The 25,177-nt window shown below is 45.5% G+C and overlaps 1 protein-coding gene and 1 pseudogene across 2 annotated transcripts in view; one reads left to right on the top strand and one right to left on the bottom strand.

Moving 5' to 3' along the window:
• The first annotated feature begins 571 nt into the window (after positions 1 to 571).
• The window catches only part of LOC102147259 (uncharacterized), a 45,624-nt gene continuing 21,018 nt past the window's right edge, over positions 572 to 25,177 (top strand). For both annotated transcript variants that reach the window (XM_074024543.1, XM_074024545.1), the window contains exon 1: positions 572 to 627. The gene's annotated coding sequence lies outside the window, so the exon portion shown is untranslated. The remainder of the gene's footprint in view (positions 628 to 25,177) is intronic.
• On the bottom strand, positions 16,375 to 16,997 carry LOC102138973 (CDKN2AIP N-terminal-like protein pseudogene; annotated as a pseudogene).

The raw sequence follows: 25,177 nt of genomic DNA, 5'->3' as shown, positions 1-25,177 counted from the left end.
GGTGTTACTTGTCGTTCAGGCTGGCTTGGAACCCCAGGCTCAGCGATTCTCCCTCTGCTGCTTCCTGAGTAGCTGGGACCTCAGGCTCCCTCCCCAGCGCCTCTCCTGTGTTTAAGCAGCAGGTGGTGACCTCACTCCTCCCTGGCCTGAGCACTCCGTCCCGCACCCCAGGCGGTGGCCCTAGGGAAGTCTCTGAAGCTGAGTACAGGGTGGACTCTCCCTCCAAGTGAATGGACAATAGAAAGGGAGAGGATATCTGTTCTGTTCTATGGACCGTCACCATGACATCGTACGTGCCGCCCAGGCAGGGCTTTGCATTTCACATTCTAGTTTGCATCCCGGTTCCAGACAATTCCAGGACTTTTGAATCATGCTTCAGACTTTCTGGCGCTCTAACCTCCAAAACCTGAAAACAGAGAGGCTAGGAGGGAGACTGAGAGATGCTCAGGTACCGCCCCGCCCCGCCCTCTGCCTGTTCTAAAGAACAAGGTCTCTCCGCCTCCCGCCCCGCCCCTATCCGCCCAGGCCCCTCCCACCTCCCACCCAAGCCTGGCTTCCGTCCTGCTTGGGCGAAGATGAACGCAAACCCGGAAGCGGATCGGGTGGAGTGAAGGTCACATCGCCGCAGTGAGTTTTGCTCTGTGTTGTGTTAAGTCTGCGCTTCACAGGTCCCCGTCGCTTCTTTCCCCGGGACTTGGGGTCCCCACAGACCTGGAAATTCTCACCCATCTTCCTTCGCCCAGAGAAAATTGAGACATCCCCGTGAGAGCCCGGGGGTCTTTAAACTCTTTTGGGTTTAAAGTCGCCCTGAAGCTGGTCCTGTCCCCAGTCTTTCTGCTATAGGGCAATGTATACACTTTCTATTGCGTAGTTTTCCTGCTCAAAAGTTTGTTCTGACTCCTCCCTCGCCGGGCTTATTAAAGTCCTCACCCGGGAAGTGGATTCTCGCCGGAGGCGCGCCTCCCAGCCTCCCCCTTGTGGGCTCCTGGAGCGCCGCACTGCGGCCCCAGTCCCAGGGAGGCCCAGTCCTGCCGGGTCCTGGGATCCTGCAGACCCCATGCTGGTCCTAAGGCGCCGTCCTCCCTGACTTCCCTTCTCATGCCAGGGCCTGTTGCTTCCCAGGTCTCCCCTCCGCAGTCATTGAGTGCCGAGACCAGCTGGGTCAGGGAGACCCTAACCCAGTGGCTCTAGAGGAATTAAAGACACACACACACACACACACAGAAATATAGAGGTGTGAAGCGGGAAATCAGGAGTCTCACAGCCTTCAGAGCTGAGAACTTGGAACAGAGATTTACGCACGTATTTATTAGCAACAAGCCAGTCATTAGTGTTGTTTCTATAGATTTTAGATTAAAAGTATCTCTTATGGAAAAGGAAGGGATGACCTGAAATAGAGGGATGGGTCTGGCTAATTATCTACAGCAGGAGCATGTCCTTAAGGCACAGAATGCTCATGCTATTGTTAGTGGCTTAAGAATGCCTTTTTTTTTTTTTTTTTTTTGAGACGGAGTCTCGCTGTGTCACCCAGGCTGGAGTGCAGTGGCGCGATCTCGGCTCACTGCAAGCTCCGCCTCCGGGGTTCACGCCATTCTCCTGCCTCAGCCTCCGAGTAGCTGTGACTACAGGCGCCCGCCACCTCGCCGGGCTAGTTTTTTGTATTTTTTTAGTAGAGACGGGGTTACACCATGTTAGCCAGGATGGTCTCGATCTCCCGACCTCGTGATCCGCCCGCCTCAGCCTCCCAAAGTGCTGGGATTACAGGCTTGAGCCTCCGCGCCCGGCCTTAAGAATGCCTTTAAGCGGTTTTCCACCCTGGGTGGGTCAGGTGTTCCTTGCCCTCATTCCGGTAAACCCACAACCTTCCAGCGTGGGTGTTATAGCCATCATGAACATGCCACAGTGCTGCAGAGATTTTGTTTATGGCCAGTTTTGGGGCCAAATTATGGCCAGATTTTGGGGAGCCTGTTCCCAACCATTGAACCTGCACTTGGGAAGTCCCAGGGCCTGTCCTGTGACACGGGGTCTTCTCACCTGCTGAGCTCCAGCCCCTGGAAAATGCTGTCCTCTGGGATGCAGGCGTCTTACTCCAAACCCTCCTATGATTGTGTGGGCTAAAGGGAGCAGGAGACAGAGAGCAGTAGAAAATCTGAGACAGAGAAAAGAAGAATAAGAAAGGCCCATAGCAGATGGAAAAATGGAGGATTGGTGAGGGATATGCTAAGAGATGGCAAAAGTGAAAACAACAACAGCAACAACAAAAATATAAGAAAACAGGAGGAGAAAAGCAACTGGAGAAATGTAAAGAAAAGCTAGATGTACAGAGAGATGAAGGACGTCAAGGTGGGGAAGTGGCAGCAAAGAGGGAGGCTCATCAGAGTGAGGGAGGGAGGGATTTGGAGCCAGGGTAGACAGCAGAGTGGTGCTTGTGTCAAGGAGAACAGAGGGAGAACCACAGCAGGGAGGACACCTGGGGATCTGGGGTGCCACAGAGTAGGGACGGGGGAGTATGTCAGGGAAGAGAAAATTTAACAGGGAGATCAGAGGAGGTGCAGAGATGAGAGAAGAGACAGAAATAGATGGAGATTGAGGATGACTGAAAGATTGGGGAGAAGGAGCAACAAGAGGTTAAATAAGTTGTGAGGATGGAGCAGAAGAGGTGGAAGAGAAGGAATAGAGGGAAGAAGGGGATAAACAGCAGAAGAGGAGAGGGGTACAAAATGAGGAACAGAATCCCAGGGAAAAAGAAAAGAAAACAAGAGCTAGAGAGAGAAGGGGAGAATGAGAGATAGGTACAGAATTAGGGAGGGAAGCACAGTAATGAAGAAAGAGGGGCTGGGCACAGTGGCTCACACCTGTAATCTCCTCACTTTAGGAGACTGAGGCAAGGGGATTGCTTGAGGAGTTCGAGACCAGCTTGGGCAACATAGTGAGACCCCCATCTCTGCCAAAAAAAAATAAGTAAATAACCGGGCCTAATGGTGTGCACCTGTACTCCCAGCTGCTGTGGAGGCAGAGCTGGGAGGATGACTTTAGCCCAGGACGTCCAGGCTGCGGTGAGTTGAGATCAGGCCACTACACTGCAGCCTCATCAACAGAGCAAGACCTTGTCTTAAAAGAAAAATGGGGCAAGAGACCTTGGGTTTAGATGAGTGGGTGAGTTCTTTGGATATGATTAGTTGTGACATGTTGACTTCTGTGTATATAATCTAATAACCAAAAACTTGTTTAAATTATACAGATGAGATTGAGAATTTTAAAATTGGCATCTATAAGACATGAACATTCTATAAATCTTGGCATGAGAGGTTATGTTCCACTTGAAATCCCTATTCAGCCAGAGGGAAGTGACTTATTGAGTTGTGAATCACTGCCTTCCCTTTTCCTAGGATGGGGTAGGACGTGGGTAGTGAAGGGGGAAAAAGTCACTGTCTGTTATTACATAATACTTTAAATTTAACTAATTAATTAAATCATATTTTGAGACAGGGTCTGGCTGTATCACCCAGGCTGTTGTGCAGTAGTGTGATCTCCTCTAACTGCAGCCTCAACCTCTGGGGCTCAAGCGATCCTCCCACCTCAGCTTTCTGAGCAGCTGGGACCAGAGGCATGAGTCACCTAGCCCGGCTAGTTTTTGTAACTTTTTTTGCAGAAACAAGTTTTTACTGTTTCCCAGGCTGGTCTCAAAATCCTGAGCTCAAAGGATCCTTCTGTTTTGGCCTCCCAAAGTACTGGGATTGCAGGGATGAGCCATTGCACCTGTAATCCCAGCACTTTGTAGACCGAGGTGATTGGAACACCTAAAGTCAGGAGTTCAAGAGCACCCTGGCCAACATGGTGAAACCCCGTCTCTCCTAAAAATACAAAAGTTAGCTGGCTGTGGTGGCATGCACCTGTAGTTCCAGCTACTTGGGAGGCTGAGGCATGAGAATCTCTTGAACCTGGGAGGTAGAGGTTGCAGTGAGCCAAAATCCTATCACTGCACTGCAGCCTTGGTGACAGAGCGAGTCTCCATCTCAAAAAAACAAAAAATAAAATAAAATAACCAAAGTGACATCAAAAGTGCTTTTGTTGTCGTTGTGCAATAGATTTTCTTTTTTTTTTTTTTCTTTCCGGTTCCTCTTCTCTCTTTATTCTTTCCTTGTTTTTGCAGTTTTTGAGTTTGAGATAAATCTTAGCTTTAAAAATTTCTTTCTTAATACATAATCACTTTTTTTTTTTTTTTTTTTTTTTTTTTGAGATGGAGTCTTTCTACTTCACCCAGGCTGGAGTGCAGTGGTGTGATCTCGGCTTACTGCAATCTCCGTCTCCCTGGTTCAAGTGATTCTCCTGCCTCAGCCTCTTGAATAGCTGGGATTACAAGCACCCTCCAACATGCCTGGCTAATTTTTGTATTTTTTAGTAGACACGGGTTTTCACTGTAGAGTCCAGCCCTACAGGGCTTAGCAGGTGTTCTCCCCATGTGCAGAGGCGAGAGATTGTAAGAAATAAAGACACAAGACAAAGAGATAAAGAGATAACATCTGGGACCGGGGAACCACTACCACCAAGACGTGGAGACCATAGTGGCCCCGAACAGCTGGGCGTGCTGATATTTACTGATAGGAGACAAGGGGGCAGGGTAAGGAGGGTGAGTTGTCCAGGTGATTGATAAGATGAAGCAAGTTACGTGATCATAGAACAGGGGTTCCTTCCCTTATAGGTAGCTGAAGCAGAGAGAGCAGGCAGCATACATCAGCGTTTTCTTCTATGAACTTATAAGAAAGATCAAAGACTTTAAGACTTTCACTATTTCTGCTACCACTATCTACTGCGAACTTCAAAGAGGAACCAGGAGTACCGGAGGAACATGAAAGTGGACAAGGAGCGTGACCACTGAAGCACAGCCCCACACGGAGGGGTTTAGGCCTCCGGATGACTACGGGCAGGCCTGGATAATATCCAGCCTTCCACAAGAAGCTGGTGGAGCAGAGCGTTCCCTGACTCCTCCAAGGAAAGGAGACTCCCTTTCATGGTCTGCTAAGTAACGGGGGCCTTCCCAGACACTGGCGCTACCACTTGACCAAGGAGCCCTCAAGTGGCGCTTATGCGGGCGTGACAGAGGGCTCACCCCTTGCCTTCTTGGTCACTTCTCATAATGTCCCTTCAGCACCTGACCCTATCCCCACTGGTTATTCTTTGGTAATATGAGTAATACAACAAAGAGTAATATTAAAAGCTAATGATTAATAATATTTATAATAATGATTGATAATTATCCGTGATCATCTCTATATCTCAATTGTACTGTGAATATTCTTATTGTAACTATTTCCTTTATTATACTGACACAGTTTGTGCCTTCAGTCTCTTGCTTTGGCAGCTAGGTAGTCTTTCACCCACATCTCCCCCCTTTGTATTGATTAGGATTGTCGTTGCCATCATTCCTTGTCGCTGACTTTGAGCTTTTCATCAGACTTCGTGGAGACACCTGCAGACTAAAAGCAAACGACATAAACACACCAGTATTAGTAATGTCAATAATAAAAGTGAACCTCCAATGGGTTTGACCTACTTGAAAGGGTTTAGATCAGATAGTCCCTTTGTAATTGTTTCAAATATGTCAGAACAAGGAACAGTAGTTAAGCGAGCCTGGGAAACCTCAAAAATCTGCTCCTTCTGTCTTGAAATGTCTAAGGTTAAAGTATCATCCCAGGCTTTTAGATGCCTTTGGACTTTTTCCCAACTATGTTGATCTTCTTTGTAAGCATAAGGTGTTATGCAAAAATTAGAAGTATTCCAATCGCATTGTAGTTGCATTCGGTGTTCTAAATTCATTATTCTATCTCCCAACCAGATGACACTCTGGCGGAGATCATTAATTTGATTGGCTAGTTTTTGATCATTCTGAGCCTGAGAATTCCAAAGCCTGGTGAAATTCTTTTGCCATATTTCCACGTAATGAGTGGTCTGACAGAGTTATGAATGGCTACTCCAGCAGTAGCCGCTGTTGTAGTAATAGCAGTTAAACCTGCAATCACGGCAATGAGAGTAAAAATGAATCTCCTAGTTCTTTTAAGGATCTCTTTAAGGATTTCATTGACTATATGAATAGAAGGAGAAGATTCCCAGGGGCAGTGTAAAGAAACTGGTATCCATACCCCTTTCCTGGCCCTGACCAGGAGAACATTTGTTTTTTTATCAAATGTAGCATCAATGCACGTAAACAATTTGCAACTATCGCGTTCAATAGTTTGACAATCGGGGTGATAATTATGTTTCCAGCTAATAACATATAGAGTGGTTTAACACAGCTCCTAATGGGTATCACCCTTTCAGACATTAAAATGATCTTATACCTGTTTGTTTTGGTATTTGTAAGAACTTTTTGATAAGCTACATTCCATAATCTGATTCCGGACATGGCTGCAGTCAACCTCCACAATTGAGGATGCTCCGAGGTAACTATAGCATGAATCATTTTTGGTCTAGGAGGAACGATGCCCTTGTCCAAGCATTTGAATGGGTAAGGGGACACCCATTCCCTCTTTTTGGAGGACTGCCAGTCTTCTTCATAATCTATTGAATAGTTAAACTCTGAACATTGGGTATTTTGGCCGGAGCGATCTCGCCAATATACCCTTTTGGGATCCAGTCAATGACAGTCCCTGTGACGGGACTCCATGACACTGCTGGTGTTGGGGCGTTGCAGTCACTCCATAGGATGTTTCCAATTATTATTATTATTATTATTATTTTTATTTTTTTTTTTTTTGAGACGGAGTCTCGCTCTGTCACCCAGGCTGGAGTGCAGTGGCCGGATCTCAGCTCACTGCAAGCTCCGCCTCCCGGGTTCATGCCATTCTCCTGCCTCAGCCTCCCGAGTAGCTGGGACTACAGGCATCCGCCACATCGCCCGGCTAGTTTTTTGTATTTTTTTTTTAGTAGAGACGGGGTTTCACCGTGTTAGCCAGGATGGTCTCGATCTCCTGACCTCGTGATCCACCCGTCTCGGCCTCCCAAAGTGCTGGGATTACAGGCTTGAGCCACCGCGCCCGGCCGATGTTTCCAATTATTAATGGTCCCTTTATAGTGTCTTTCAAAGAGTCTGGCAATCCTTGTGTTTTATTATGTTTTACTGTGACAGGAATTCTCCGTTCCTCAAATGAATTTATTTTAACGGTCAGAACCTGAAAATAATTACTACTGAAAACATTGTGCACCTGATAAGAATCATTACTGGAGGCCGGTACGGTTCACATGTATTGTGACACAAAGGTCAGACATAGCTTATTTGGAGATGCCCAAAGAAGGGTGAATCCAATTAATATCGCCAAGTAATTTTTGAAAGTCATTTAAAGTTTTTAAGAAGTCTCTCGTAAGCTGAACTTTTTGTGGTTTAATCACCTTGTCTTCCAACTGCATGCCCAAATATTGAAAAGGAGAGGAAGGCTGAATTTTTTTCTGGTGTAATAGAGACTGCCAGTTGAATTTTTTTCTGGGCTTCCGAAATGGCCTGTTGAATCCTGGAAAAGCAGGAAGTCAAAACGGCATGCTTGGGGGCTGTGCAGAGGATATCATCCATAGAGTGAATGATGAGGAAACTGAAACATTGCGGAAGCTGATCCCTAACTGGTTGAAGCATGCGCACCACAAAATACTGACAAATAGTGGGACTATTAAGCATGCCCCGTGTTAGAACTTTCCCATGGAGTATGCAGCTGGAGTGACATTGTTGAGGGAAGGGACAGTAAAAGCAAATTTTTCAAAGTCCTGAGAGGCCACTGGAATGTTAAAAAAGCAATCTTTAAGATCTTTAAGATCTATGATAATTAGGGACCAATACTCAGGGAGCATAGAAGGGGAAGGGAAGCCAGGTTGTAATGTCCCCATGGGTTGAAGTACAGCATTAACTTCCCTGAGATCAGTGGCCTTTCTCCAATTTCCAGATTTCTTTTGGATAACAGACAGGTGAATTCCATGGAGAAGAAGATTCTTCAGTGTGTCACAATTCTGATTGTTCCAAGACTAAATTATGGAGAGCCTCCAGCTGACTTTTTGGGAGTAGCCACTGATCCACCCAAACCAGTTTCTGAGTTTTTCAAGTTAAAGTGATGGGATCTGGAGGCTTGATAGTTGACAGTGACTGCTTCTAAAAAGACTAACCAAGCCCTTTAGAGTCAAATTTATAGGAAGGTTGAATAGACTCAGTAATACCTTAACCAATTTTCCCAGACCAGTGCCTTGAACAAATCCCATTTTTGTCATAATGTTTTTACTTTGCTCACTGTAAGTAGCATGCAGGAAGGAAATTTGTGCACCCCATTGTTGTAAAGGATCTCTTCCCCAGAGATTAACTGGAATGGGTGTAATTAGAGGGAGAATAGTACCAGTCTGTCGCTCTGGGCCAGTACAATGTAAAATAGTGAAACTTTCGTAAACCTAGGAGGCCTGACCAACTCCCACCAACCCAGTGGATGCGCTTTCTTTGGGCCATTGCTGAGGACATTGATGTAAAGCCATAATGGAGACATCAGCACCCATGTCAATAATGCCCACGAATTTCTTTCCCTGTATATGCACGGGACAAACAGGTCAGGTGTCAGAAATTTTCTTAGCCCAGTAAGATGCTTTACCCTGATTATCTGTACTTCCAAAACCTCCAGTTCTTTTATGAGAACTAGATCCGAGTGAAATGTATGGCAAAAGAAGAAGTTGAGCAATTCTATCTCTTGCCGAAGCTTGCCAAGGAACTGCAGAACTAACAATACTGTGTATTTCCCCAGAGTAATCAGAATCAATCACACCAGTATGTACCTGAGCACCTTTTAAATTTAAGCTTGAGCGACCAAGCAATAAACCAACAGAACCAGGTGGCAAGGGCCCAAAGACACTTATGGGAACAGTGATTGGTGGCTCTCTGGGCAAAAGGGGACTGTCCCTAATACAGCAGAGATCTACTGCTGCAGATCCTGTGGTGGCGGGGGACAAACATTGAACTGAGATCCTTGTTGAGGCTGTGACATCTGTGCTTGTGGCAAGAATGGCTGAAGTGGAAACTGGATGGTTGGTCGATTGGTTGGGCCAGAAATGCACCCATCTGGCTGGAAGGCCAAGGCTGGGAGTTGGGGAATGCCCCCTTGTTTGAAGGGGCCTGGTGCTGTCTCCTCTTCCAGTTTCCCTGGTTTTGAAGTGGTGGTAAAGGATTGCCGTCAATGTCGAATTTCGAGTGGCAGTGAGCTGCCCAGTGATTGCACTTACGGCATTTTGGGCATGGTATGGAAGGTGGGGCTCACTGTTGTATGGCCTTTTAGGTTTGGTGTTGTACAGGGCAGTGGTCTGAACACCGAGGACATTTTTTCCTGGTAAGTCCAGTTTGGCTGCAGTGAAAACTATTACCAGGAAATTGTCCAGGCATTCTAAAACTAGCCATAGCCTGAGCCATGATCATAGCAATATGTAAAGTTCCACCAACACCCTCACATGCCTTAATATAGGATGTGACTAAATCACCTCCTGGTGGGATTTTACCTTTTACAGGGTGAATAGCAGCCTGACAGTCTGGGTTTACTTGTTCATAAGCCATAAGTTCCACAACCAAATGCTGGCCATTTCGATCAGGAATAGCTTTTTCTGCCATGTCCTGAAGATGGGCAATGAAGTCAGGGTATAGTTCATTTTGCATTTCTCTAACGGCTGTAAAGGATGGACATCTAGAGCCATCATCCTGAATCTTATCCCAAGCATCCAGGCAGCATTTTCAGAGTTTGCTCAATGACTTCATCATTCAATATAATTTGGTTTCTAATTGCAGCTCACTGCCCCATTCCCAGTAACTGGTCAGCTGTGACATTGACAGGATGATTAGAGCCCTGATTCAGGCGGACTCGATCCTGGACAGCAAATCAACCCACCATGTCCTAAATTGTAAATATTGAGATTTAGATAAGACAGATTTTGCTAGAATTTCCCAGTCATAGGGCACCAAGCGTTTATCTTCTGCTAAGAACTTTAAGGTGGAACGGATGAAAGGGAAATTGGTACCATATTGTTTAACCAACTCTTTGAAATCTTTAAGGAATTTGAAAGAAAAACTTTCCCAAGTAGCTGGTCGTAAGTGGACCTAACCAGGGTGTAAGGGATCAGGTTGCACCACAGCCTGAATGGCAGGTATGCCAGGAATTGGCTGTGCTGCGGCAGCGGGCCCTTGTTGCACCAACTGAGGAGCCTGATCATTGAGCTGCGGGTCTGGAGAAGCAGTGGGATCAGCCACCCGCTGAGCTTGGTCAGCGGGCTGTGACTGGTCTGGCACAGCCGGAGCAGGGGCAGCAGGAACGGGAGTGGCAGGTATAGGAGATTCTAGAATAACAGGAAATGGCCGTGCCTCAGGATCCCCATATTCCCTTGCCTGAGAAATGGCCCTCATAAAAGATGTGTCATTCTCAGGAATGTACACAACCTGTTGCTTATGTGTAGCAACAGCACTTGCGACCGGACCAGAGGCAGAAAAGAAATTGGAGATTTGAATAGAGGAGAAGTTGAGAGCCTTCAAGCCAGGCTGAAGCGCAGTCACCTGCTCTGCAGATCTTTCAGGGGCCTGAGCTCCAGGCTGCTGCATGGACTGCAGGTCAGGCTTCTGTGGATCCTGATGTATAGGAGGAAAGGCAGAATTGAGTGAAGAGATAGCATTGAGGGCCTCTTTACTGGGCTGAACAGGGATAGAGTTGAGAGCCTCATGACCGGGCTGAACAGGTGGATGGTTGAGAGCCCTACAGCAGGCCTGAGAGAGTACAGGAGGTTCCAGCCACAATGGCTGCTGAGAGTACATTTCAGAGGGATTTTTTGGATCTGAAAGGGGGAAGGAGATTCTTCATAAGGTCCTCATATAGCGATGTTGGGGGTGCAGTAGGCGCGGTAGGCTGTGGTGTATTTGGTGGAGCCAAAAGAATGTCAGAGTGGAGGTCCATTTCTGAAATGATGGCCTCAAGTTGTGTGGTATCCTCTGGATAGAGAGTAGTGAGGTTCTCCTCAACCTCTTCAGAGGAGAGGAAAGGTAGCATACCCTCCATTCCCTCCTCCTGTGGCTGCAAGGATTCTAAGATGGAGTGAACCTAGGACCAAACCCTCCAAATGACCAGCGGGATAACGTGTCCCCCTCTGTGACAGATTTTAAGCTGTCAGCCCACCTCATCCCAATCTTTAAGTTCTAGAGTTCCCTAGGTTGGAAACCAAGGGCAAGTGAGATCGACAACCTCAAAAAGTTCAATTAGCTTGTCAGAGGAAACTGAATTTCCTCCTTCTTTAAGAAGGGTTTTAATGAAGTTTAAATAGGCCAAGTCCTTAGTACTGGCCTGTCCCATGGTGTCCCCGAGATGCTCTGAGTACCCAAGCTTACCACCAAGCTTAATGACTGCAATCCTCAAGAATCTGTTGTCACAGTCCTCCGCTGAGTCCCGTGCTCAAAGTGCAACTTTACACAGCAAGGGAGAAACCCACGTTGGAGTGCCAAATGCAGGGTCCAGCCCTACAGGGCATAGCGGGTGCTCTCCCCATGTGCGGAGATGAGAGATCGTAAGAAATAAAGACACAAGACAAAGAGATAAAGAGAAAACAGCTGGGCCCTGGAGACCACTACTATCAAGATGCGGAGACTAGTAGTGGCCTCGAATGGTTGGGTGTGCTGATACTTATTGCATAGAAGACAAGGGGGGCAGGGTAAGGAGGGTGAGTCGTCCAAGTGATTGATAAGATCAAGCAAGTCACATGATCATGGGACAGGTGGCCCTTCCTGTCTCATGTTCACTGCAACCTCTACCTCTCAGGTTCAAGCAATTCTCCTGCCTCAGCCTCCTGAGTAGCTGGGATTACAGATACCTACCAAGCCCAGCTACTTTTTGTATTTTTAGTAAAGTTGGGGTTTCACCATGTTGGCTAGGTTGGTCTCAAACTCATGACCTCAGGTGATCTGCCTGCTGTGGCCTCCCAATGTGCTGAGATTACAGGCGTGAGCCACGGTGCGCTGCCAGAAATGCCCTTCTGCATGGATTATTTTGATTGTTTTGTGTCCCTTTGTTGAAGGATGGACAGTTCCCATCTTGGCCACAGGATGATTGCAGCACCTACTCTGGGGTTGTGGTTTAGATGCAGAGGCATCCTCAGGGAAGACCAAGGGGCTGGGGAAGTGTGAGGATGGTCCCATGTTTCTACTGGAAATTTCAACTCTAATTGATCTAAACTTGCTGTGACTATTTGTTTCAGTCAAAATAAGAAGAGAAGGGCTCACAAAGGTCAGAAAAGCCTTACAGACGAGACCTTGTGTCCTCAGGCACTGCCAAGGCATTCCCATTTCTGCCATCTGTTCCACTGCCTCACTCCAGCTCCTGGGGCTTCCCACACTCTGTACATCACCAGGGCCCAGTTTGGCAACTATGGGCAGGGACTTTGCCACCAGCAGGTGATGTGCTCAGAGTCGGGTGTCCTGGATTCCCTTCAGGAAGGGTGGGGAGATGCGGGGGGATGAATGACACACCCCTACACAACTAGTTCTGTTTGGGAGAAGGTAGAAGACACTATGATTCAGGAAATATTTTTCCAACAATTAGAGTGCAAACAGCACAGTGAACTGCAGCCCTAGGGCCACCTCCTCCTCCAGGCCAGTGACAATGACTCTGTACTGTCTTTTCCTTGCCTGTCAAAGCATGTGAGCATACACACACACACACACACACACACACACACACACACAGTCACAAGGCTGCTGGGGAGCCAAGAGTCAGGATGTTATAATGTAAATGTGTGGCTTGGTGTGGTAGCCCATGCCTGTAATCCTAGCACTTTGGTCAAGGTCAAGATGGATGGATCATGAAGTCAGAAGTTTGAGACCAGCCTGGTCAATATAGGGAAACATAGTTTCTACTAAAAATACATAAATAAATAAATAAATAAATAAATAAATAAATAAATAAATGAAATAAATAAATAAGCCAAGCGGTGTCCACCTGTAATCTCAGCTACTTGGAAGGCTGAGGCAGGAGAATCGCATGCAGCCAGAAGGAGGAGGTTTCAGTGAGCAGAGATGGCACCATTACACTCCAGCCTGGGTGACAGTGCAGGACTCCATTTCAAAAAAATAAAAATAAAAAATGAAAAAAGATGGCTGGGCACGGTGGCTCACACCTGTGATTCCAGCACTTTGGTAGGCTGAGTGGGGCGGATCGTGAGGTCAGGAGATCAAGACCATCCTGGCTGACATGGTGAAACCCTGTCTCTATTGAAAAAATGCAAAAATTAGCTGGGCAGGGTGGCACGTGCCTGTAGGCCCAGCTGTTCAAGAGGCTGAGGCAGGAAAATTGTTTGAGCTCTGAAGGCAGAGGTTGCAATGAGCTGAGATCGTGCCACTGCACTCCCCCCTGGTGACAGAGTGAGACTGCTTCTCAACATAAATGAATGAATGAATGAATTAATTAATAAGATGTTGGAGGCCAGAGGAATAAGGGTCATAACCAACTCAGTATGCCACTGGAGGCTATGTGAGCAAACTGCAAACTGTTCTTATGAAAGCAGGATGTTGGCATGCTGACACCTGTATCTGCCACCAGAAGGAATGCTGAGGGCAGTCACGTCCCAGGCACCATGTTCCTTGAAATTATCTACAGGAACATCTGGAGTCTGTTGAACAAAGAAAGCAATTATGTATGCCTGTGTTAAATCAAATAGTTGACCGACAGTTACCCCATCCTTCCTGCTTCATCTACCCAGTAAATACAAAGGGCTGTAGAAGCTCAGGGCTCTTATTCTCTATAAGCGAGAAGTCCTCGACCCCTTCTTGGAAAGAGATCCTTTTGTCTTTGTCTTCATTCTCGCATTTGTCCTTCTCGGTTCAGTCTCGAAGTAACACCTATGAGTGATGCCCAAACAGGGACTTGAACAAAGAAGGTCTGCTGGAGCAGAGGAAGTGAAACTGATCAGACAAACAGGGAACCCCAGGACAAGTCTGCCAGTGCAGGATACAATGTCAGTGCCCTAAGACAGTACTGGGAATGGGGAGTTTCTGAAGCAGGGTAACATGGGACAGAATTTGTCTATTGAGGAGCAACATTATGTGTGTTTGCTCAGTTTTACTTAAACAATATGGTGCTCAGGTTAGTTCTCAAACACTAAGTCTCTGCAAGAGGTTATTATGCAAACCCTTGGTTTCCATAGGCAGGCACCCTCAATGTGGAAAATTGGGACCTGGTAGGAGAAGAGTTGAAATGGGCTCCTCAAAAAGGCCTTAAAGTAGACCCTTTGGTTTTCTCTACTTGGGGTTTAGTCTGTACTGTCCTCCTGCCATTGTCCTCTTCTTTTTCTGCTGGACAGCAGGAGTGATGTTCTGAATCTCAATAATTGAAAGGATATTTTATCTCACCAAGAGTGACTATTGAAAATGATAAACAGGAGAGAGGAGATAACTGGCCTTTACTGCCTCCTACAGTAACAGAAATAGAGACCCCAGTACAAATACAAAACATTTTGAATGCTGCTGCCATAGCTGAGGAATCTTTAGGATCTTACAGTTTTTCTATTACTGTAACGCCTGATCCAAATAATCCACAGAGGCTTATTCATATACACATGCCAATAGAATTTAAGCTAGTGAAAGAATTAAAAGCAAGTGTGGTTAACAATGGAATACAGAGCCCATTTACTTTAGGATTGCTAGAATTGGTATTTAGTGCTATGCACCTCCCACCCTTTGATATGAAGCACATGGCTCACACTTGCTTGTCGACTAGTGCATATTTGACATGGAATTTAAATGGGCAAGAAATGCGTGCAGACCAGGCTAGGCATAATCATGCCGTTGGACATGGGAACATTGCAGAGGACATGCTATTTTGTAGTGGCCCTTATTTGAACCTTGTGCAGCAATTGGCACTCACAGACATTGCTTACCAGCAGTGTCCTTGGCTGCTAAGTGTGCCTGGGCCACAATTCCTGAGGGGATGCAATCTTTTCGGCATGTCATGCAAGGATTGCAAGAACCCTATGCATAATTTATTGCACAGTTACAAGAGGCAGTGCAACATCAGATCCCTCATGCCGCTGCTGTAGAAATGCCTACTTTGACTCTAGCTTTTGAAAATGCGAATGCAGATTGTAAATGTGCACTGGCTCCTGTGAGAGCTACAAAGAGCTTGGGAAATTTTCTTAAAGCCTGTCAAGATGTGGGAACTTAACTCCATCGTTCTACAATGTTGGCTCAAGCAGTGGCTAGTTTAGTAGTGAACAAATCTAGAAAGAGCCAAGGGTTGAACCATAAAGTGGGAAAATGTTATAATTGTGGAAACATTGGACATTTCAAAAAAGAATGCTGTCAGACCTCAGGGCAGAAGGGACTTTATAATGCAGTACCCACGCCCCCCCAACAGAAAAAAACTCCAGGGCTCTGTTCTCTTTGTAATAAAGGAAATCACTGGGCTAATCAATGCCGCTCAAAATTTCATCAAAATGGCACTCCCCTGTCAGGAAACGAGAAGGGGGCCTGGACCCAGGCCCCTCCAACAATGAGGGCATTCCCTGTCCCAACCATAACCCCACTTCAGGAGTGGGTTTCCAGAGGAACATTGATTCCATCTCCCCAGGAACAGCTGGGAGTGCAGGACTAGATCTCCCAGCCAGAGAATGCGTTACATTAGTTGGAGGAGATAAACCCACCAAGGTTCCCACTGACATTTGGGGACTTTGCCAACAGGATATATGGCATTAATTTTGGGCAAAAGCCATCTTAACTTACAGGGCATTATCGTGGTCCCTGGGGTTGTTGACTCTGATTATGAGGGAGAAATCGAGGTTTTTTTGTTTTTTTTTTAATCATTTTTTTTTTTTTTTTGAGAGTGTTTCACTTTTGTCACCAAGGATGGAGTGCAATGGTGCAATCTTGGCTCACTGCAACCTCCACCTCCCAGGTTCAAGCAATTCTTCTGCCTCAGCCTCCCGAGTGGCTGGAATTACAGATGTCCACCACCACGCCAGCTAATCTTTTTTGTATTTTTAGTAGAGATGGGGTTTCACCGTGTTGGCCAACCTCAGGTGATCCGGTCACCTTGGCCTCCCAAAGTGCTGGGATTATTACAGGTGTGAGCCACTGTGCCCAGCCCAAAAAGGCATTTTAAACAAAAATTCTGACATTTAAAAGCTGAAAATATATCACGCCACTGCACTCCTCCCTAGGTGACAGAGCAAAACTCTGTCTCAAAAAAACAAAATGAAAAACAAAAAACCCTGAAAATATGAGCCCAGGAGTTCAAGGCTGCAATGAGCCAACACTGCACCCTTGTTCTCCCACCTGTGTGACAGAGTGAGACCTTGTTGGTAAGAAAAAAAAAAACCAAAAACCTGAAAATAGAAGAGGGCTTTTACAATGTTGATGAACTCATCTTAGAGTACATGATTTATAAATACATAAATATCCATGCATACTTTTACAGTGATAACTACTGGAAAAAATGAGAATGTTAAAAAAGCCAATCTAGACAGAGTCCTTCTCATTCCACCTGCCTCTTTATGTTGGTAATACCAGGAGTCTTAAGAGAGCTGCTGTGGTCGACGTCACATTCATCCCAGCCTCCTTTCTAATCCTGTAGCTGATGATGAAAATGTGATAAATCTTCTGGCTTAGCTTTGATGCTTTTTCATTAATTCACTTCTGGTAGTAAATTGTGGCAGGTCTTCCACTTCAATCCCACTGGCCATTTCCATCATCTTGTCTAAAAGGTCTTTATTGTAACTGCAGCCTAGGAAGAGATGGTTGACCCAGACCATGGAGAGGGACAGCAGCTGGTCCAGGCGGCCACCGCCGTCGGGCTGGTCGCAGTAGTCGGACAGGTGGCGCAAGATGAATTCCATGCGGGCCTTCCATTTCTTCTCGCTCTCTGAGTAGGAGCAGAACTGCTCCGTGAAGTCGGCCGCCTGCTGCACCCACAAGACCAGCTCCTCCACTGAAGCTGCCGCTTCGCCACCGACCATGGTACCCGCCGCAAGCCGAGCAGTAGTTTTAATGTCACAAGATCTTTGGGTTTTTGAACTGGGGGAACATATTGCTCAACTATTGTTTATTCCCTGCAAATTACACCCTTCTCCATGAAAGGAAAAATGAGGAAATCAAGGATTTGGGAGTATAACTACACAGGAGGCTGGGCGCGGTGGCTCAAGCCTGTAATCCCAGCACTTTGGGAGGCCGAGACGGGCGGATCACGAGGTCAGGAGATCGAGACCATCCTGGCTAACATGGTGAAACCCCGTCTCTACTAAAAAATACAAAAAACTAGCCGGGCGAGGTGGCGGGCGCCTGTAGTCCCAGCTACTCGGGAGGCTGAGGTAGGAGAATGGTCTAAACCCGGGAGGCGGAGCTTGCAGTGAGCTGAGATCCGGCCACTGTACCCCAGCCTGGGCGACAGAGCAAGACTCTGTCTCAAAAAAAAAAAAAAAAAAAAAACTACACAGGAAATGTATTTATCACAACCCATAGCATCTAATTGACTCACTTGTGCAGTGCAAATTAAATGAAAGAAATTCTATGGGCTTATGGATACAGGAGCTGATGTGTCAATAATATCCAAACTATTGGCCCCCATCCTGGCCCCTGCAATGAACCTATACATCCCTAGTGGGAGTGGGAACAGCCCAAAGTGTTCAACAGAGTCCTGAGATTTTACCCTGTCTTGGTCTGGATGGACAGCTGTGTACTTTTCAACCTTATGTCGCAAATATAGCTGTTAATTTATGGGGCCAAGATTTACTTACAGCATGGGATCTGAGACTTACAAATGATAAACTTGATAACCCAGGATATAAAATGTTGAAGGACAAGTGATATCAAAGTGGGAAAGGCTTGGGAAAGTTCCTGCAGGGAAACCCTAATCCAATATCAATAACCGGGCAAACAGATAGAAAAGGACTAGGACATCAGGATTTCTAAAAGGGGTCATTGATACTTCTCCTCCATCCACAGCTTTGCCGCTAAAGTGGATAACTGATAAACCTGTGTAGGTGGATCAATGGCCCCAATCACAGGAGAAACTGACTCAACTCCATCAGCTGGAAAAAGAGCAATTGGATGCAGGACACATAGAGGAGTCAGCCCCTGGAATTCACCAGGATTTGTGGTCCTGGAAAAGGAAAATGGCAACTGCTGCATGATTAGAGAGCTATTAATGCACAGATTAAACCAATGAGTGCATTACAGCAAGGTCTACCCTCCCCAACAACCATTCCTAGAGATTGACCTCTCGTAATAATCAATCTTAAATATTGCTTTTATACTATACTCTTACATGAGAAGGATAAGCCTAAATTTGCCTTCTCTGTGTCCTCTATTAATCAGAGAGAACCTGTCTCTCATTATCGATGGAAAGTTTTACCCCAAGGCATGCTCAACAGTCTCACGTTATGTCAGCATTTTGTAGGAAGGGCATTAAAGGAGCCTCGGAATATGTTTCCCGCTGCCTACATCATTCATTATATGGATGATATTCTTTTGGCCACTCCTACAATTCAAATATTACACCAATTATACAGAGAAATAAAGCAGGCCTTAACTGAATGGAATCTCAAGATAGTTCCTGAAAAGGTACAAGCAACCCCCCATACCAACAGTTGGGTACTACTGTTACTGAAAGAAGTGTTCAACCTCAGGAAATAACTCTCCATAGGGACAGGTTACCAACTCTGAACGATTTCCAACAATTATTAGGGGATATTAATTGGCTGTGCCTGATGCTAGGTATTGTCGCTTATCAACTCACACACTTTTATCAAACCCTCCAAAAAGAGTCGTCATTAGATTCCCCTCAGCAACTTACTAAAGAGGCAGAAGCTGAGTTTTAGCTTGTAGAGCAGATGCTTCAACAATGACATGCCTTCTGGCTACAACTGCGAAAGAATTTGCTTTTGTTTATTCTTCCTACCCCCCATTCTCCAGAAGGACTTTCGGGCCAATTCATAGACAAATCCATAATGGTAATAGAATGGCTCTTTTTATCCAATCAGACAGTGAAAACTTGGCAAGTTTTTCTTTAATTACACAACTTATGACAATAGGCAGGTGTAGATCAAGAATGCTTACAGAATATGATCCTGATAAAATGGTTGTTCCTTTGGAGCCCTGACAGCAGGCCGTAGCTTGGGAAATGTCAACTGCTTGGCAAATCACTCTCACAGATTTTGTGGGAATAACAGGTGACCATTATCCATCAGACAAAATCTTGCAATTTTATAAAGTTCACCCTTTCATCCTCCCTGTGATTACTCACTACAAGCCTATTCCAGGTGGGCAGACCTATTTTACTGATGGTTTTTCCAAAGGTCATGCAGGTATGTATGGACCTAAACATACTCAAACAATAAAGACTTCTGGAGTTTCAGCTCAACATTCAGAATTAATCACAGTTATTCTGGTTCTAGAGCTCACAACTTTATCTCCTATTAATATTGTTTGTGATTCAGCCTTTGTGGTAAATGTAGCCAGTTGCTTTGAGACTGTCACTATTAAATGTACCCTAGAACCGGAACTGTTTACCTTGTTTCTAAGACTCCAACAAGCTATTCACTCTTGTACTGCCTCTTTTCATCTTTCTCATATCTGCTCTCACTCTCAACTCCCTGTGCCACTATCTCTAGGTAATAATAGAGCAGATAAACTGATCAGTTCTGTTTTTTGACAAGCCCAAGCTTCTCTTGCATTACTGCATCAAAACACCTCTGCCCTTACAGCCAAGCTCAAGCTACTGTGCAAGCCTGCCCCACTTGCCAACATGTTCCTGGTGTTGCACCTGTAGAAGAATGTAACCCATGAGGTTTGCATCCAAAAGAAATCTTGCAGATGGATGTTACCCATATAGCTGCCTTTGGCAACCTCAGCTATGTTTATATGACTATAGACACTTACTCCCATATAATACGTGCCACATGCCAAACAGGGAAAACAGCTGGTCATGTCCAGTGATGTTGTCCATCATGACTAGGGGCCCCGTGGTCAATTAGATGGGTGAGATGAGAGTCAGACATCATGGCACAAACTTCGCTGGTACTGGTGGCAGACCTTCAACCTTTCTTTGCTACACTGCACAGGGATTGAATCTGCCATGCAGCTTCCTTGGCACGGGACAGGCTTTAACCCACCTTTACCTCAGTGGTGGCATCAAGGAAAGGGGGACCCAATTCAGGGGTCGGTATGGAAAGCAGCACTCCCATTGATGAGTGGCAGCTTCTGGGTTGGGACACTCCAGTGCCGGTAATGTTGCTCAACACAGTGTTAATGTTACCTTTGTAAGGAATATTACCACTCAATTTACAGTTTGTGTTTTTCTAAGAAGGATTAGCTCCAGGTAAATGTCATTCCTGGATTGTGTATCCCTGTCAATCTGTCTGAACCTTGGACTACCACCCTCGCTTTACACTTTGTGAAACTCCTTCTCACTCAGCTCACTCATCGTGCTCATAGAGTCTTGGGCATGGTAATTTTTGCTATCGTTTCCTTAGTCACACTAATAACCTCTGTGGTGGTGTCCTCAGTAGCACTGCACAGCTCTATTCAAAAAGCCCGATATATGGAAAATTGGATGCACACAGCTTACCAGGCATGGATGCTTCAAAATCAAATTAATACTGAATTACAAACCAAGGTGACAGTGTTAAAGACTACTGTTTTGTGGTGAGGGTAACAAATACAGAGTTTACAGTTGCAGCAGAAATTACACTGTCATTTTAAGCATACTCGCATTTGTGTAGACAATTTGGAATATAACCAAAGTGAATATCCATAAGACCTTGTAAAGGCTCATTTTCGAGGGCTTTTACATCCAATGTCACTTTTGACATCAATGAATTGCAAAGTAAAATTCTTGACTTGAGTAAGCAGACTCGAGTTTCAGCCCTCTTTAGAAGCTTGGACAGAATTCCTGCAGGATTTAGAAAGTATCAATCCTTGAACCTATGTTAAACATCAGCTTAATGTCCTTTTTATACTTATAGGAATAATATTATGTCTCTGTTTTCTGTTTATAGTCTGTAAGATCGGGTGGGCCACCAACCGGCAATTGAAAACTGCACAGCCTGGAATTCCTTTATTCAATTAATGCAAAAACATAAATGGGGAGATGTTGGAGGCTGAAGGAATGAGGGTTGAGACCAACTCAGTATACCACTGGGGGCTATATGGGGAAACAGGAAACTGTTCTCATGAAAGCAGGATGCTGGCAATTTGACAACTGCATCTGCCACCAGAAGGAATGCTGAAGGCAGTCACATCCCAGGCACTGTGTTCCTTGAAGTTATCTACAGGAGCATCTGGAGCCTGTAGAACCAAGAAAACAATTATGTAGGCCTGTGTTAAATCAAATAGTTGACCAACAGTTACCCCTTCCTCCCTGTTTACCCAATAAATTCAAAAGGCTATAGAAGCTCAGAGCCCTTGTTCTCTATAAGCAAGGAGTCCCCTGACCCTTTCTTGCAAACAGATCCTTCTCTCTTTGTCTTCGTTCCTGCATTCGTCCTCCTCCTTTCAGTCCCCATGTAACAGCAACAGTTCGAGATGAGCCTGACCAACACGGTGAAACACGATCTCGACTAAAATACAGAAATTAGTTGGGTGTGGTGGTGGGCGCCTATAATCCCAGCTACTGAGGATGCTGAGGCAGGAGAATTGCTTGAACCCGGGAGGCGGAGGTTGCAGTAAGCTGAGATCGTGCCACTGCACTCCAGTCTGGGGGACAGAGTGAGACTCCATCTCAACAAAGTAAAATAAATAACTACTTCTCAAATAAGCTTTGATAGAATCTTATGAGCTCACATCATTGTTTTCCAACTATGATATTTGTTCAAAATTATTTTCTTTGACCCCACCTTTCATTAGATGTGTATATTTTTAACCATTTTAAAATTGTTTCTCTATGAAATTTATTGTGTTCAGTTTACATTGAGGACTGCAAGCTTTCTAGTCTGTATAATATATATTGGAAACATTTTCTAGTACCTGATAAATTATTTCAGGTTTTTTTTTTTTAGATGTAGTCTCACTCTGTCACTCAGGCTGGAGTGCAGTGATGTGATCTTGGCTGACTGCAAGCTCTGCCTCCCGGCTTCACACCATTCTCCTGCCTCAGCCTCCTGAGTAGCTGGGACTACAGGCACCTACCACCACGCCTGGCTAATTTTTTGTAATTTTTTTTTTAGTAGAGACGGGGTTTCACCATGTTAGCCAGGATGGTCTCTATCTCCTGACCTCGAGATCCACCTCCCTCAGCCTCCCAAAGTGCTGGGATTACAGGTGTGAGTCACCGTGCCCGATTTTAGGCTGTTTCAATGTGTACTTGATACAGATATTAAAGGCCTATTTTTTTTTTTTTTTTTTTTTTTTACTCTTGTTGCCTGGGCTGGAGTGCAATGGTGCGATCAAAGCTCACTGCAACTTCCGCCTCCTTGGTTCAAGTGGCTTTCCTGCCTCAGCCTCCCCAGTAGTTGGGATTACAGGCATGCACCACCATGCCCAGCTAATTTTGTATTTTTAGTAGACTCGGGGTTTCTCCATGTTGGTCAGGCTGGTCTCAAACTCCCGACCTTAGGTGATCCGCCCGCCTCGGCCTCCCAAAGTGCTGAGATTTCAGGTGTGACTTACTACGACTGGCCCTAGGACCTTTTTCCTTTATGCTAACATCAATATTTAGTTCAAGTAGCCTGTTATTCCATTTTCTTTCCACCCACTTCGACCTCCCAAAGTACTGGGATTACAGGCATGAGTCACTGTGCCTGGCCTCTAGTTGGAGATTCTTAAAGTGTTGAATTTGTTTCTTTTGCCTTCTGAAATTAGATATTTTTGGCCATTATTTCTTCCAACAGGATTTTCTGCTCCTTTCTTCCTCTCACTGTCTTCTGGGACTTCTGGTAGTTTTTCTTGAGATGGAGTCTTGCTCTGTTGCCCAGGCTGGAGTTCAGTGGTGCAGTCTTGGCTCATTACAGCCTGCGCCTCCTGGGTTCAAGCAGTTCTTTCACCTCAGCCTTCCAAGTAGCTGAGATTACAGGTTCCCACCAGCACACCAGGCTAACTGTTATATTTTTAGTAGAGATGGAATTTCACCATGTTAGCGAGGCCAGACTTGAACTCCTGACCTCTGGTGATCCCCCAACCTTGGCCTCCCAAAATGCTGGGATTACAGGTGTGAGTCACCATGCCCAGCCTGGGATGTTTATAACGTGTAGGATGTTGTCCTTTTACATTTAATTTAATTTATTATTATTATTTTAATTATTTTTTTTTTTCCAGACGAAGTCTCGCTGTTGCTCCCCAGGCTGGAGTGCAATGGTGCGATCTCAGCTCATTGCAACTTCTGCCTCTTCAGGTTCAAGCGATTCTCTGGCCTCAATCTCCAGAGTAGCTAGGACTGCAAGTGCGCACCACCATGCTCTGCTAAGTTTTGTATTTTTAATAGAGATGGGGTTTCACTATATTGTTCAGGCTGGTCTTGAACTCCTGACCTCATGATCCGTCTGCCTTGGCCTTTCAAAGTGCTGGGATTACTGGCGTGAGCCACCATGCCAAACCAGGATGTTGTCCTTGATGTTGTTCAGTCAGTTTGTTTAGACTCCCTTCATTTTTCTTTTCTTTTTTTTTTTTTTTTGTTGTTTCTTTTCCTCTTCACTAATTTTTTTTTTTTTTTTTTTTTTTTTTTTTTTGAGGTGGAGTTTCACTCTTGATGCTCAGGCTGGAGTGCAATGGTGTGATCTCAGCTCACTGCAACCTCAGCCTCCGGGATTCAAGTGATTCTCCTGCCTCAGCCTCTGCAGTAGCTGGGATTACAGGCATGCATCACCATGCCTGACTAATTTTGTATTTTTAGTAGAGATGGGGTTTCACCATGTTGGTCAGGCTGGTCTCAAACCCCCAACCTCAGGTGATCTCCCTGCTTAGGCTTCCCAAAGTGCTGGGATTACAGGCATGAGCCACCAGGCCTAGCCTATTATTTTTATTTTTATTTTTATTTTTTTGAGACAGTCTTGCTTTGTGGCTCAGGCTAGAGTGCAGTAGAGTGATCTTGACTCACTGCAACCTCTGCCTCCCATGTTCAAGTGCTTCTCCTGTCTCAGCCTCTAGAGTAGCTAGGACTACAGGAGGCCACCTCCACACCTGGTTAATCTTTGCATTTTTAGTAGAAACAAGGTTTCACCACATTGGCCAGGCTGGTCTCTGCACTCCTGACCTCAAGTGGTCCACCCACCTTGGCCTCCCAAAGTCCTGGTGTGAGCCACCTCAGCCGTCGCCTCTTCACTAATTTTTAATTTACATAATGAATTCTGATTTGGATCCCATGTATTGAGTTTTTCCATTTAGTTACTGTATTTTTAGCCCGAGAGTTTCTGTGTAGTTCTTCATAATTTCTCTATGTTGGTTGACCTTCTCATTTTCTTCATGCATTGCTTTTATAGTTTCTTGAAGCTGTCTCTTATTTCAATGCATTTCCAACTTTTTGGTGGGTGGGGGTGACGGGGTCTGACTGTGTGCCCCAGGCTGGAGTGCAATGGTGCAATCTTGGGTCACTTCAACCTCTGCTCTCCAGGCTCAAGCAATCCTCCCACCTCAGCCTGTGGATGTGTCCTCTCTAAGTTTTTGCTTATAATCTCTGAACTGAAGTTAATTTAAGTGTGTGTGGATGTGATTTGAAGTATGCAGGAGAGCATTAATGGAGAAGCCCAACATGCTGAAACCCCGTCTCTACTAAAAATAGAAAACAATTAGCCAGGTGTGATCATGCTGGCCTGTAATCCCAGCTACCTGTCTGACTGAGGCAGGAGAACTGCTTGAACCCAGGAGGTGGAGGTTGCAGTGAGCCGACATAGCACCAGTACACTCCAGCCTGGGTGATAGAGCTAGACGCTGTCTGAAAAAACAACAGCAACAGCAAACAAACAATAAAAAAAAGGAGGAGTTCTTCTGTAAATAATCAGGAAGACTAAGCAGCCCCAGAGATAAGATCTTTTGGCATCATTGTCCCTTCTTATGGAGTGATAAAGTAACCTTCCTTGAAGTGTATCAATCCGGAACCAAGTTGCTGCAACCTATGCACTGGTCTTGAATGGAAAATGTGGTAATTCTGCTAAAGCTTCTCTCTCTTTCCCTGTGTGTGAAATCTTAACATCTCTGCTTAGGAACGCTGATGCCATTCAT

Source organism: Macaca fascicularis, chromosome 19 (assembly GCF_037993035.2).
Source record: "Macaca fascicularis isolate 582-1 chromosome 19, T2T-MFA8v1.1".
In the NCBI taxonomy this organism is placed as follows: domain Eukaryota; kingdom Metazoa; phylum Chordata; class Mammalia; order Primates; family Cercopithecidae; genus Macaca; species Macaca fascicularis.
The sequence above is the reverse complement of the archived record's forward strand: the minus strand, read 5'-3'. Positions and strand labels throughout refer to the sequence as shown.